The sequence below is a fragment of the Arvicanthis niloticus genome, chromosome 19, assembly GCF_011762505.2.
Source record: "Arvicanthis niloticus isolate mArvNil1 chromosome 19, mArvNil1.pat.X, whole genome shotgun sequence".
NCBI lineage: Eukaryota > Metazoa > Chordata > Mammalia > Rodentia > Muridae > Arvicanthis > Arvicanthis niloticus.
The window spans coordinates 21,951,575-21,965,525 of record NC_047676.1 but is presented as its reverse complement, the minus strand read 5'-3'; positions in this window follow the sequence as shown (position 1 = coordinate 21,965,525).

Below are 13,951 nucleotides of genomic sequence, written 5' to 3'. Positions count from 1 at the left end.
CTTAGGTTTGGGCTTCTCATTATGTCATAGATTTCCTGGATTTTTTGTGTTAAAAACTTTTTGCATTTTGCATTTTCTCTGACAGTTGTGTCAATATTTTCTATGGTATCTTCTGCACCTCAGATTCTCTCTTCTGTCTCTTGTATTCTGTTGGTGATGCTTATGTCTACGACTCCTGATTTCTTTTGTGGGTTTTCTATCTTGAGGGTAGTCTCCCTTTGTGATTTCTTGATTGTTTCTACTTCCATTTTTATGTTCTGGGTGGTTTTGCTCAATTCCTTCACCTGTTTGGTATGTTCTCTTATAATTTTTTAAGGGATTTTTGTGTTTCCTCTTTAAGGGCTTCTACCTGTTACCTGTGTTCTCCTCAAATTTTTTGAAAGTGTTAATTATGTCCTTCTTAAAGTCCTCTATCATCATCATTAGAAGTGATTTTAAATCTGAATCTTGCTTTCCTGGTGATATGGGGAATTCAGGACTTTTTTTTGTGTGTGGGAGAACTAGGTTCTAATGATGCCAATACCCTGGGTTTCTGATGCTTATGTTCTTGCACTTGCCTTTCACCATCTGGATCTCCTTAGAGCTACCTGCCTGTCTCTGACTGGAGCCTGTCTTTCCTATTATCTTGGTTGCATCAGAACTGTGTGGGGTGGGTGTTACTACTGTGGATAGAGCTGGGCCCAAGATCTGCTCACTGCTCAGGTACAGATAGGAAGGCCAGTGCTCCAGGCCAGGAGTGACTTCCTGGGTCCTAGTGGGTCCCTGTTTCTCCCTGTTTGGGGTGGGTGTTGCTGTCTCCTTACCTCAGATACTGCCTAGGTTAGAGCTCCTGAGAGGCCAGCTTCCTCTGTGTTCTGTGAGATTGGGGCAGAGCTGCCGCCTGGGATCTGCTCAGTGCTCAGGCCCAGACCAGAAGGAAAATTATTATTTTTTGTTATCTAATTTATTGAGTTCTTTACATATTTGGATTACTCCTGTAACGGATATGTAGTTGACAAAAATTTTTCCCATTTGGTATGCTGCTGTCTTGTCATAGTGACTGTGTCCTTTGCCTTACTGAAGATTTACGGTTTCATGAGGTACTATTTATTTTATTTTATTTTTTAAATTTATATTGTATTGATCAAAATTGTGTCTTAAGGCCACAGGTAGCCTCAAGGGACATGTAGGGGTTTGCTCTCTGTATTTGAAGCTGCAGTCATTGCTACTCTGGAAAGAATCAATGTTGTAATTGCAAGCAAGAAAGGGACATGTTTATTTAGAAAATGAACAGCAATAAGAAAGGATTTTAAAATTGAGATGTTTCAATAACAGTTTAAAAATTTAATTCCAATCTCCAGTAACATAAATTCTAACAGTAGAGGGGACTGTTAATTTAATCATCAGATTATAGTCACTGTGCAATTTTTATTCTGATCAGAAAGCATTCTTTTATGCCACTGGATCCAAGGCTCTGTCCTACTTTCTCCTCTAGCAAGTTCAGTGTATCTGGTATCATGTTGTAGTTTTTGATCCATTTGAACTTGAGTTTTATGCAGGGTGATAAGTATGGTTCATTTTGAATTCTTCTGCACAAGACATCCAGTTTGACAAGCACTGTTTGTTGAAGATGCTTTCTTTTGTCAATTGTGTATTTAGGCCTTCTTTATAAAATGTCAAACATCAACAGGTGTGTGGAATTATGTCTGTGTATTTAACCCAATTCCATTGATCAAAACATTCACTCTTATACCAATACTACGAGAGTATTATTACTCCAGCACTGTAGTACACCTTGAATTCAGCAGTGCTCAGACCTATAGCAGTACTTTTATTGTTCAGGATTGTTTTTGTTATCCTGAGTAATTTGTGTTCCCACACAAAGGTGACAACTGTCCTTTTAAAGTATATGAAGTTGTGGTGAAATTTTGATGAGTATTGCATTATATCTGTAGATTGGATAGCCACTTTTACTACTTTAATCTTACATTAATTTTTATTCACTTCTATAAAGCCTTTAATTTCTTCTTTGTTCCATTCTTTATTATGAACAACAATAATATGTTGTTCAGTTTCCTTAGGTTTGTAAGCTTTCTAATGTTTGAATTGTTGACACACAGTTTTTATCATGTGTATTAGTCAGGGTTCTCTAGAGTAACAAAACATATAGAATCTCTCTCTCTCTCTCTCTCTCTCTCTCTCTCTCTCTCTCTCTCTCTCCTCTCTGTCTCTCCATACACACATACATAATATATATATATATATATATATATATATATATATATATATATATATATATTCACACATATATATGATTCCTTGGAATAACTTAGACTGTGATCCCACTATTACAACAACTGTTGACTATGAACTGACATAAAATGAGGAATCAGTAGTTTCTATTTCTGAGGCTGGATGTCTTAGTCTTTCATGTATTCTGGAATCCTGAAAAAGTAGGGTCTAATGCCAGTGAACAAAACTAACTTTCTAGAAAACATCATTTTAATAAGGGCTATTTTGAAGTTTTTTTTTTTTTTTTTTTATTGTGCTTCAGCCATGTTGAAATGATCAGGACCAGCTGTGATAGGTTTGCTGGGATCTAGTAAAAACATATTATCCTGGCTGTTACTGAGGTGTTTTTTTGTTTGTTTGCTTGCTTGCTTGCTTACTTTATTTTAATTTGTATGGTAACATCTAATCATCTGGGTTTGGAAGATTATAATTCTGGTCTTGGTTTTGTTTGGTGATTGCCTCACACTCACACCCTTGATTACTGTTGCCTTCCTTTCTTTCATTTTTATATCTATCTATTATCTATCTATCTATCTATCTATCTATCTATCTATCTATCTATCTATCTATCTAGGTGAGTGTGGTAGCTGTGTGTTGCCTGGTAGGAGATTCTTCTGAGATCTTGGTTTGTGTGAACCCTGAATACTTCAGCTAAACTGTGTTACAGGTATTGAGGATGAGCACAACTGGGAGTCTGGATGAGGCTGCAGTGTTCCACAAAAGGCAGGAAAGCAGTGTGCTCTACCAGAATCTGCTTAGTCCCCTGCTAATGATGACTGAGAATGAACAGAGGAGAGACAGAATTTAGGTGGTATGCTACAGAGCTGGGAATGGGACTAGGAATCGGACTTGGAAAATGGAGAGATGGATGAAGATAAGCAATTAGCCTACCTGCTTCTCCGGCTTGTACAGCTTACACTTTCCCAGTGAATGCCTGCTGGTGTGGAGGGCTTGGGTAAAGTAATGAGTGGGTGGAAGCAAGTTTAGAGGGGCAGGTGTGTATTATTGCAAATGGGAGCAGGAGGAAGGAGAAGCTGGAACAGGTGATCTGCCTCAGAGCTCCGTGGGAGACTCCATGATTGGATTTGGAAGAGATTAGGAAAATGTGAATATCTACATTCAACCTACATTTCCCCCTGTCTAGAGCGGTGGTTTGTGTGCTTCCAGAGAGTGTCCGCTAGCACAACATCTGGGATAAAACCATGGATGGGGAAGGGGATGATAGGAGGAGAAGGTCTGTGTAGTCCATTGGCAATGGGGGTGGGGCGACAGGAGTTTGTTGCTACTGAGCATGGGTGCTTTTAGCATCTAAAGCTGAATCTCTTGCTTCAGACACCTGAAAAGATTCCATGCTGTACAAATGCCCTCAGGACTGAAACGAAAGTCTTATTTACTTACCTCACTGTCCCAGCCAGAGCTGCTGCTCCGGTCCTCAGGTCAGGGTATATGGCTCGAGATGGCTGCAAAGATGATAGCCACGTTCTGCTAAGAGTCAGCGCCCAACACCTCATGTCTCAGGTAATTTGTCCCCACAGATATTTTTGAAGATGCTTGCTGTAGGCCCACTTCCCAAAACAGTTTCAAAACGTTTTTTTTTTTCCCTTCTATCTCCTCTGTATCAAGTTATATTCTGAAGAGAGTATCATAACTTCCAAAAACATTTTGATAATAACAGCATGGAACAGCAATTTCAGATCATCATTGACATTTATGCTCAGGAGTGTCCTTTCTTCCAGTATTTGCCTATATTTCACTGGCAAGTGAATAAACAGTTAAGAGTTTCTGACTATGTTTTACTACTTCGGAATGCGCATTCATCATTAAAAGAAAAAAGTTTCTCCATTTCCAGGTAATCAGGAGCAAATGTAAGATCTTCTCAGAAATGACAATGATACTCTTTGAAATTAACAAAAATGACATTTTACTCAGTATGGCACCACTCTTTTATCTATAATTAACATCTTTAACACATATTCCTTAGAGAAATGTGGTGCTAAGAAGTCTAATGATTAAATACCATCCCACATTACAGAGATCGGGTAGAAGCAAACACACTGAAAGCAAAACCCAGAAGCGAAAGACAGCTGGATTTTTTGCTTTTTTTTTTTTTTGCTTTTTTTTTTTTTTTTCTGCTTTTTTATACCCTGACAAAGCTAGTATGCTAACAGGGAAGCTGTGGGAGGGAAAGCTTAAGAAAAACTGAGTCATCATTTCTTTTAATTCACAAAGAAGTGTGCAATATATCTGGCGAAATTCTCTTTGACAGAAGCCTGCTGAGTGCTTGGAAGTAAGGTCTGAGGCAGAAGAAATGGTGTAAGCCGAGGAAATATGGATTCATAGTGGAAGAAGCTGAGGGAGGCATAAAAAGTGCATAAAATAAGACGGGACAAACACGTCAATGCAGGTGCAAGCTGAAAGCTATAGGCCAGCCAATAAGAGGGGAAAACGCAGTAAGGATTTGTTCTATGCAGAAAGAAGTAGTTAAGAAGCCTCTTTGCAGGAGTGCATACACATTCAACAGTTTCCCTCCTTAGCCCTATGTTAAGTAAGGGAAATATTAAGGAACAAATTAAGTTTTGTACCAATTGGATTATGACAGGAGTTTGAAGGATATGAGCTTTTCTGTGAGTCTAAGTGATAGGATAAAGAGATCTGTGAATCTTTTTTCCACTGAGGCTGCTACAGAGATGTTTAAAATACCCCGGCTGAGCGAGGCAACCAAATAAGAGAAAAAGGATCCCAAGGACAACAAAAGAGTCAGAGACTCCCATGCCCTTCCCTTTGGACTTTGGGAATCCAATGGAAACAGAAGACAAAGAATCATAGGATCCTAAGTGATCTAGGTTACCAGGAGAACACAAACCACAGGATCAACAAAGCAAACTTCAAAGGGGCTCACAGAGATGAAAAGAGCAATCAGAGACACACGGTTCTCATCAAGTCCTGGCATGTGGGTTTGTTCCTAGTCTTGTTGTATCTTGTTATGTTCTATTCAGTTGATATTCCTGGAAGTCCACTCACTTCTGAAGAGAAACTAAAAAGAATTAGATCTGTGGGAAACAGCAGGTGTTGGAGACAGACTGGGAAGAGTGAAGGGATGAAAAACTGACATTGGGATGTATTGTATGAAGGATGAATACATTTAGAATTGCAAGAGTATATAAATAAATAATAAAAACAAAATACCCTGACTGAGTGCATATAGGTAACACCAGCTCCATGAACAGTTGAAATATGAAGTTTCAGAAATATTCAACTCATAATCCCCTCTCCACTGTGTTTGCTTTAGATTTTGCCCCTCATTGCCTATTTTGTAAAATAGTTGAATTTTTTTTAAAAAAATATAAAGGTTATATTCCTTTTCATTCTTTTATTTTCCTTGCTTACCCACATGTAAATTTTCTCCATAACATGATATTCCATTTGTATTAGCTTCTTCAATTACCATATTATTTGAAATAATATTTATAGAAGATACAGATGTATTTTAATATTTTAAATATTTTAATTAATTTATTTTTTAATATTTTAATAGAAAGGAAACTCTTAACATCAAACTCATTAATTGGTCTTGAGAATAGTTGTTACTAAATAAATCATACTATATTTATACTGTGTTGAACCTATCCTATATTGGTTTATGTTGCAGGAACTTGGTTACCAGATGATGAACCTTATGAATATGGTTTGACCTTGAAGGCTCTGATGTAGTAAATTGATTAAGCATGTAATAAATTCAGAATATGAGGCAGACATTTGGAATTGGTAAAAGTAGAATGTGGGTCTGAGATGAAAAAAGATGAAGGAAGTGTTATGCCTGACTTCAGAGTCTGTGCAGAACACCAGAGAGCACCAGGAGTCCAACTTATATGCAATAGCAAAGAGTCTTTATTCCATCATGAGCTCATATTTTTCCAACTTCTCTAATGCAGGGGATGGGTGTGGAAGGCCCCAAGCCAGTAAACCCTTGTCTATTTATTTGTTTCAGCAAATGAGGGGCTTTCCAACTTGGCACTTACATGATTGATTGTCATTTGAAAGTTACAGATTGACACATTTTTATTGGCTAGTAATAATGTTAGCCTTGTATAAACAGTGGTGGCTTGCTTAAGCAATCTATTTTGAGACATCTGTAACATACTTTCCTCCTAAGAGCTGATAGGCTGTTACTATGAGGGAAGTGGCTGTTCGCTAAAGAATGTTTGGCTATTGCTAGGGGTGACTTGGTTCCTGATACAAGTCGTGGTTTTTCCAGTAACTGAACTCACACTAAGGATAAGCTTAACATAAGATGGAGTCTGAATGCAAAATGGAATTTGTGACTGTTAGTCTGGGCTCTTCAGTGTGGAAGAGCCTTGGTTATAAGGTGTGCTGTGACGATGTCCCATAAACTTCTACTCATAAAGTTCTGCATTACATACCAATCCAGTAACTGGAAACTCTGAAACAGTGGTCCAAGACAACTTCTTTAACCTCATGCTATTCACAAACATGTGAATATCATGCTGCAAGTTTCTCTCGAACAATTTTCTTTTTGAATGCTTGCTGCAGATATGGAAAAACTTTATACTGACATAAATGGCAAAGCAATGCATTTGTTAATTTTCTAACTGATAAAATTTTCTAGCTCAGCATAGACTGAAATTACAATCTAGAAAACAACACTGAGTGATATATATTGTAAATCTAATGTATCCAAAAGAGAAAGAGGGGTAGTAAATGTTTTGCTATCTTATTAAAGTTTAATTAATCCTGCATTTGTAAAACATTTGAATAAAACATTTATATTACATTGTCACCAACAAACATATTGAATAACATATTTATATCATTTTAACATATTTTCTTTAAAATTCATTTAAAATATGTAAAAGTAGCTTTTATTCACTAGATGAAATTGTCATCTCAGAGGTTTAAGCTCTCCTTTTCTAGTTCTTTCTGTACTCAGCTCTTCTGTCACAAACTCCTTTTCGGGCTGACTGATTCAAACTGGCTTCTTTGAGGTACTCACTGAAATGCTCTGTTCTACCTCAAACTAACTGTCAATTTGTCTAATCTTCTGTCTCTTTCTTATTCTCTGGCTTCAACTTCCTCTGATGACATGCACTGCACAAAATGCACGGACTGAATAAAACTCATGAATGAAGTAACTGAACTCAACTGCTCTTAAGAAAACTGCAGAGACTGAACTGATTCAACAGAACTGCACTAAACTGAAGTGAATTGAACTGCTCTGAACTGAACTAAGCTTATCTCTCCATACCCTGCTCTTAAACAGCCTTCTTTTCCTGTCTAAGGTGGGAGTATTCTATCTCTGATTCATTCTGTCAAATCTTTCTTGGATTCTTCACTTCATCTTCTCCTCAATTAACATGTCCTTGTTTGGGATTGAAGACATGTACTAAGGGCATGTCTCTATTCCAGGCACAAGGATTAGAGGTATGTCATTTCAGCCAGTCACACAGATGGAGAAAATCTTTGGATGCTACTCCTTTCCAGAGTAGCCATGTTGCTGGATTAAAATTCCTCTAAAAAAAAAAAAACAATAAGAAATAATTAATTGAATTTAAAGCATGTAATTTAATTCAGGGAAATAATTTTACTTAAACTTATTTAGCATATAAAATGCTATTATACTATTAACACCATATGCTAGTTCTTAAAACAATTTTATAGATGATTGATGGTCCCTTAGACTACTTTTGCAGTGTCTCTAAGGGGATTGTGACTTCCCTTTTTTGCTTCCTCATTCAGGTATTTAGGAAAGATTCCAAACTGCCAAATATCTTAACCATGAACTGAAATCTCAGCATAAAAATGATTCTTTCTTATTGCTTGCTAATTGTTTCAGGTGGTCATACTGTTATTGTTTTATTATATAATTGTCTTTTTAACTTAGAACATACTTTTTCTTATTTCAAGCCTTGATATATATTGTGATTCATTTTATGGTATGTGGATAAGTCTAGGAACAATCTAGAGAGTGTTTGTACTTAAAAATTCTCATTTAATATAAAATTGGACTGATTATTGCTTATATTTTCTAATTAAAAATAATTTATAATATTTTACAACAATGATCTTACATTGCTTGTTTTGGGCATTTTTTTGTCTTACTGGTCTTTTGTGTATATTATAATTTACCATTTTGTGTATTTTTTATGATTGTTTGTGTATGTGTGTATATTTCATATGATTTCTTTTAAATTGTGGTTTGTTTTATTTTCTTTGAGTGTTTAAATTTTTCTAAGGAGAGAAAGAAAGGCCATGGAGCTGGTGACAAGGATGATTTGGGAGGAGCAGGGATAGAGTAAACCCTGATTTGAATATACTGACTTAATTTTTCTTTCAATAAAGATAGGAATAATTTTGTATCTCTAGTACTTCTTACATTCTGCTAACCATTTTAATAAATAAACCATATTTTCACAAAAAGTATTATTTTCAGATATTTTATAAATAACAAAAGCACTTAGGAAATTTAATATTTTTGCCTATTCTAAATTGTAAAATTTATTTTCTATTTAAAAATTTCATCTCTTAATCAAAAATTTTATATTTTCATGTCATTTTTTGAGAAAACCTATAGTTTCCAATGATCAATAATTGCTAATCATACATTATCTGAACTTTAATTATAAATAAGCTTGTTAGTAATTTGTTAATTTTTAGGATTTATTAATTAAATATTATATAACAGTAGTATGAATTAATTTATTTTTCTACAACACACAGATTATTTATTTGCAGTTTGTCAAGATTGAGTTAAGTATTAAAATGTATTAAAATGTATATATGTATTAAAGTATATTCAGTGCTAACTTTCACTGATAATTTTTATTTATGTAATAAGTAATAATTGACAGTAAATGAATTACTATAACCTAACTGTATTTTGATAAATTTGTCTCATGAATCCTGAATTCCTACTGAGAAGTGCAAGATGCATTCAAAGCTAATTCTTTAAAGCAATCTTCTACATGGTCATATTAATTCAATAGTTGCAAAATGATCACTGAAATAAAGCCAATTGTCACTAAATTGTATTTGTATAAGAACAGTTTAGAAATAAAGTAGAAAGATTGCATACATATATGTTCATGTAACAGAGATAACAGTAACTATATCTGTAATACATACAATAGACCTGCAGATGTCAGGATAAAATCATGTCTTAGGATAACACTTTTTTGGAGCTTCTTGTTAGGTGAAAGTCACTTCATGCTCATAAGCAAGGTCAAAAAGTCTGTTGTCAATTTCTTTAATGTCAGACAGCAAAATCCTTTAAATTAGGAGTTAATTGTACCTTGTAAAATCACATGTAAATTAGAAATTACTAGTGTTATGGGGCAATTCAGAGCAAAATAAACCTAAGCCCATGATCATATGTGTATAAGATCACACTAACACACACATCACAAGAAAAAAAAAACATACAAAGTTAATTATTGCCCATTTTCATTTTAAGTAACTGTGTGTAACTTAATTTTTATATTGTATATTCAAGTGTTCTGCAAAAAAAACCTCACATTTCCATGATTAAGTTCCTTATGATAAATAATTACATTGCTAAGGGCCTGCTTTCATCTACTATAATGATAGACTTAATTTGAAAAAAACGTTAAATTATCTTTGATGTCAAATAGATCCCGGAAAGTTTAATTTTATTTATTTATTTTCAGGATATATTAATTTAGACTTAATCAGTGCAGGTATTAAGAATATGTGAAATCAAATCACATTAATTGGAAAAAGATCTGAATTTATTGTTATTTTATTAGTTACTACTAAGTTGATGATGGTAAAGATCTTTGGGTGCTGGGAAACGTCCCTTGGAGCCTTGGATTACCCTAGTCAGTCAATTTACAATCATAACATATCTTATTCAAGTGTTCAATGTTTCATTAAGGTAAGTACTGGAAAAATAAAAAAAAATGTTCTGGAATATTTGATTAACAAATCGCTTTGATAAAATATTTGAGTATTTTTTACTATATTGGAAAATATAGTATTATATCTAAATAGTAATGAAAATGATCATTTGCTCGCATTTCATTTATCCATGTCTATTTAAAAATAAATTTGTTTTCAGCTTTTTGTTATTATTATCATTATTGTTATTATTATTTAATCTTTTTTTAGAGTCCAGTCATAATCCTTCTCCTGGTCTACTATTCAACAGTTCCTCACCCCTTCCTGCTTCCCATCTCCAAGAGGATTTTCCCACCCCAACACCATCAGACCTCCCCACTTCCTGGGTTATTTTCAGCTTTTATACCGAACTAGGATTACCTTATTTTCAAATAATTTTGTTCATTTAAATATTATCTCAAAAATTTAGATATAGATAAGGCAAGTAGTTAGCAATTCCTTGTTTTACAAAAACAATAGTTATAAGAAAGAAAAACAGGGTCATATAAAATGTCAATTACTGATAAGAGAACTCTGAAATTTTCTTTCTAAAGTTTTAAAGTTTTAAAGTCTTTAACTGTGTTTATATATGAAATTTTTTATTTTATACTTTTCATAAGGAATATAAATAATTTAAAATTAAAGTGTATTTGTCCCTATACAGTTATATTTAAGTTATACTTAAATATTTAACCAAGTTTAAATTCTACATCATTACAGAAAACTATAATTGAATTTCTTGGAAAAATGCAGGTAATGTTGACCAACTTCTAGGTCAACCATAAACTATTAAACCACAACATTTTGACAATTTAACCACTGCAATATTCCTATTTCTATGAGGGTGTTCCGCCTCCCATCCACCCACTCCCACCTCCCTGCCCTTGAAGTCCTATAGTTGCATAAATGCAGAACAATCTATTTTATATATATCCAGGAAATATGTTAAGAATAACCCAGAAGAAACATAGATAGATAGATAGGTAGGTAGGTAGGTAGGTAGATAGATAGATAGATAGATAGATAGATGGTAGACAGATAGGCATAGAGATAGAGATATGTATGTATAGAATCACACACACACACACACACACACACATATATATATATAATATATGATGAAAATAAATACTTTTAGGTTGTAATTTTAAAAATATATAGTAATACTTGCATAATTTACTTGTCATGTAAAATTAAACTTATAAACCCAAATGCATATTACATATAATAGTTATAGTATATTCTGAAAAATTCAAGATAGTTAAGAATACATATTTTTGTTAAGATAAACTGTGTGTTTAATGCCATAATATATGTATGAGGTCAATACAGATAATTCTTTTGGCTAATAAGATTAAAATATCAATTATGTTTATATATTATAGTTGTTATAATTTTACTATAATTGTATTTTAAAAATTAGTATTTGTAATAAGGATCAAGGGTAATCTAGCATTCCAATATCACAATTCTATATGTTATACTTTGTAAAATACATCACCATAATTATAAAGTATTAGAATAAGTTTTTTTTTAATTTGATACAAATTTATTTTCATATGTCCATTTTTATTTTTTTAGAGTCACATTTTGACAAAATATTTAATGATAACTCAGTAACATATTCTATTTTCTCAGTTTTATTAGTACATTGGACAATAATCTACAAATTCTAAAAATAGCATATGTTCTATGAATACTATCATACATTCCCAACAGCCTTTTTCTGAAACATGACTCAGACCAATATTACTGCTTTATATTTACAATTGTATAGATATTAAACTACATAAGCAAATTTTATATCATCATAAAAAATAGAAAAAGTAAAACAATGTCACTTAATTAAGAAAAAACAGAGGGAGAAGAAAGGAGGTTTACACTGGAGGGGGTTATCCTGAGATTATATACCCTAAATTTTGTGTCTTCCTTGTTTGTGTTTGGTCTAAAAATAATAATCGATAAATTTTCCTTGTCACTTTCTTGTTTCTTGGTTATTTATTGCACTTATTTCATAGTTTTGTACCAATCTTGAGTATCTAGAATCATTACTCACAGAACTTTTGATCTTAGAGTTAAGGATGCCCATGTGTTGGAGAACAATAAGAAAAGAACATACAATATAAATGTAATAGTCAGGGTTCTCTAGAGTCACAGAAATTATGGGTAGTCTCTATATAGTAAGAGAATTTGTTGATGACTTATAGTCTGAAGTCCAACTCTCCAACAATGGTCAGCAGCAGCTGTGAATGGAAGTCAAAGGATCTAGCAGTTGTTCAGTCCCACAAGGCAAGCAGGTGAAGAAGAACAAGTCTTCCTTCTTCCAATGTCCCTATGTAGGTTTCCAGCAGAAGATGTGGCCCAGATTAAAGGTGTGTATCAACACACCTGGATCTGGATTAAAGGTGTGTACTGCCATGCCTAGGCCTCAGCTTTTCATAGCCACTATGCTTCAAGATCAGGATCACAGGTGAGCCTTCCAATTCTGGATTGTAGTTTATTCCAGATATAGTCAAGTTGACAAACAGGAGTAGCCACCACAATGGGCAACATAGTAATGTTATAATTTTAATGATAATCACCAAGCCAGTTAGCTATTTGTAAAGACATAATATAAAATATGTTTTGCAGTTTGCTCTATTGAAGGCATTATAACGAATTTAAGGTCAAACATAATATGTTTTAACACCTTCTCAGGGTTTCCCTTTTGTATTTAAGCCTAAATACTCTAGTCTAAATACTTCAGAGAGTTATACCCAAGTTCTTTGCCTTAACGAGTGTGCTTTGGCTGCATTCAGAAGTAAACCAGAAAAGTTATTATTCCTATCAATTTTTCTAGAGAATTAAAAGAAATGAAATCATCTCTTTGGTGTGGGCAGGCACCTTGTAGGCTACCAAAAGAAAAACAAATGCCAAACTACCCACAAACCCTTTAATCTACAAGCTGTCCTGACTGAAAAAAATATATTAGAGCTATGATAGGACAAAACTTCTGGGAAGGTGTAGCCAACCAACTTCAAGGAACTCATGATTGACTTTGCTTTGGTAATCAGGAACCATATTCTAAATGGCCCAGAGATATAGGATGAAACCAAACACTGCCGGTCTAAAAAAAATAGTATCAATAAAATGACTCTAAATGATATTCTGCTATACATATAGAGCTGAGCCTTTTTCAGTCATCAGCAGAAAAGCATCTTCTTACAGGGAATAGGAACAGATGGAAAGAATGACATCCAGACATTACCACGAGTGTCTAAGTGGGAGGGAGGTCTCCATAAAATCCCTCCTCTCAGAAGTCAGGGACCCCACAAAGAAGAGGCATAAACAGTGAAAAAGCCAGAGGTGATGGAGTACACCAAGAGAAAAAGCCCTCTTAATGAACTAAGCAAAGTTTATGTGAGCTCACAGAGACTAGCAATCAAAAGGCTAATGTGAGTCTAACCCCAGGTTCTCTGCCTCTATATTAAAGTTTTTAGCTTATAAACTTTTAGGCACCCCTGAGAGACGAGAAAGAGAGAGAGAGAGAGAGAGAGAGAGAGAGAGAGAGAGAGAGAGAGAGAGAGAGAGGAGAGAGAGAGGAGAGAGAGAGAGAGAGACACACGGAAAAACAGAGAGAGACAGAGACAGAGAACAGAGAGAGACAGATACAGAGAAAGACACACAGAGAGACAGAATGAGTGTATTTCTGTTTCTTGTTCTTGCTCTTGCAATTCACTCCCTCTGTTGAGTGGCCTTGTCCAACTTTGATATGTTAGAGGTTTTTGTT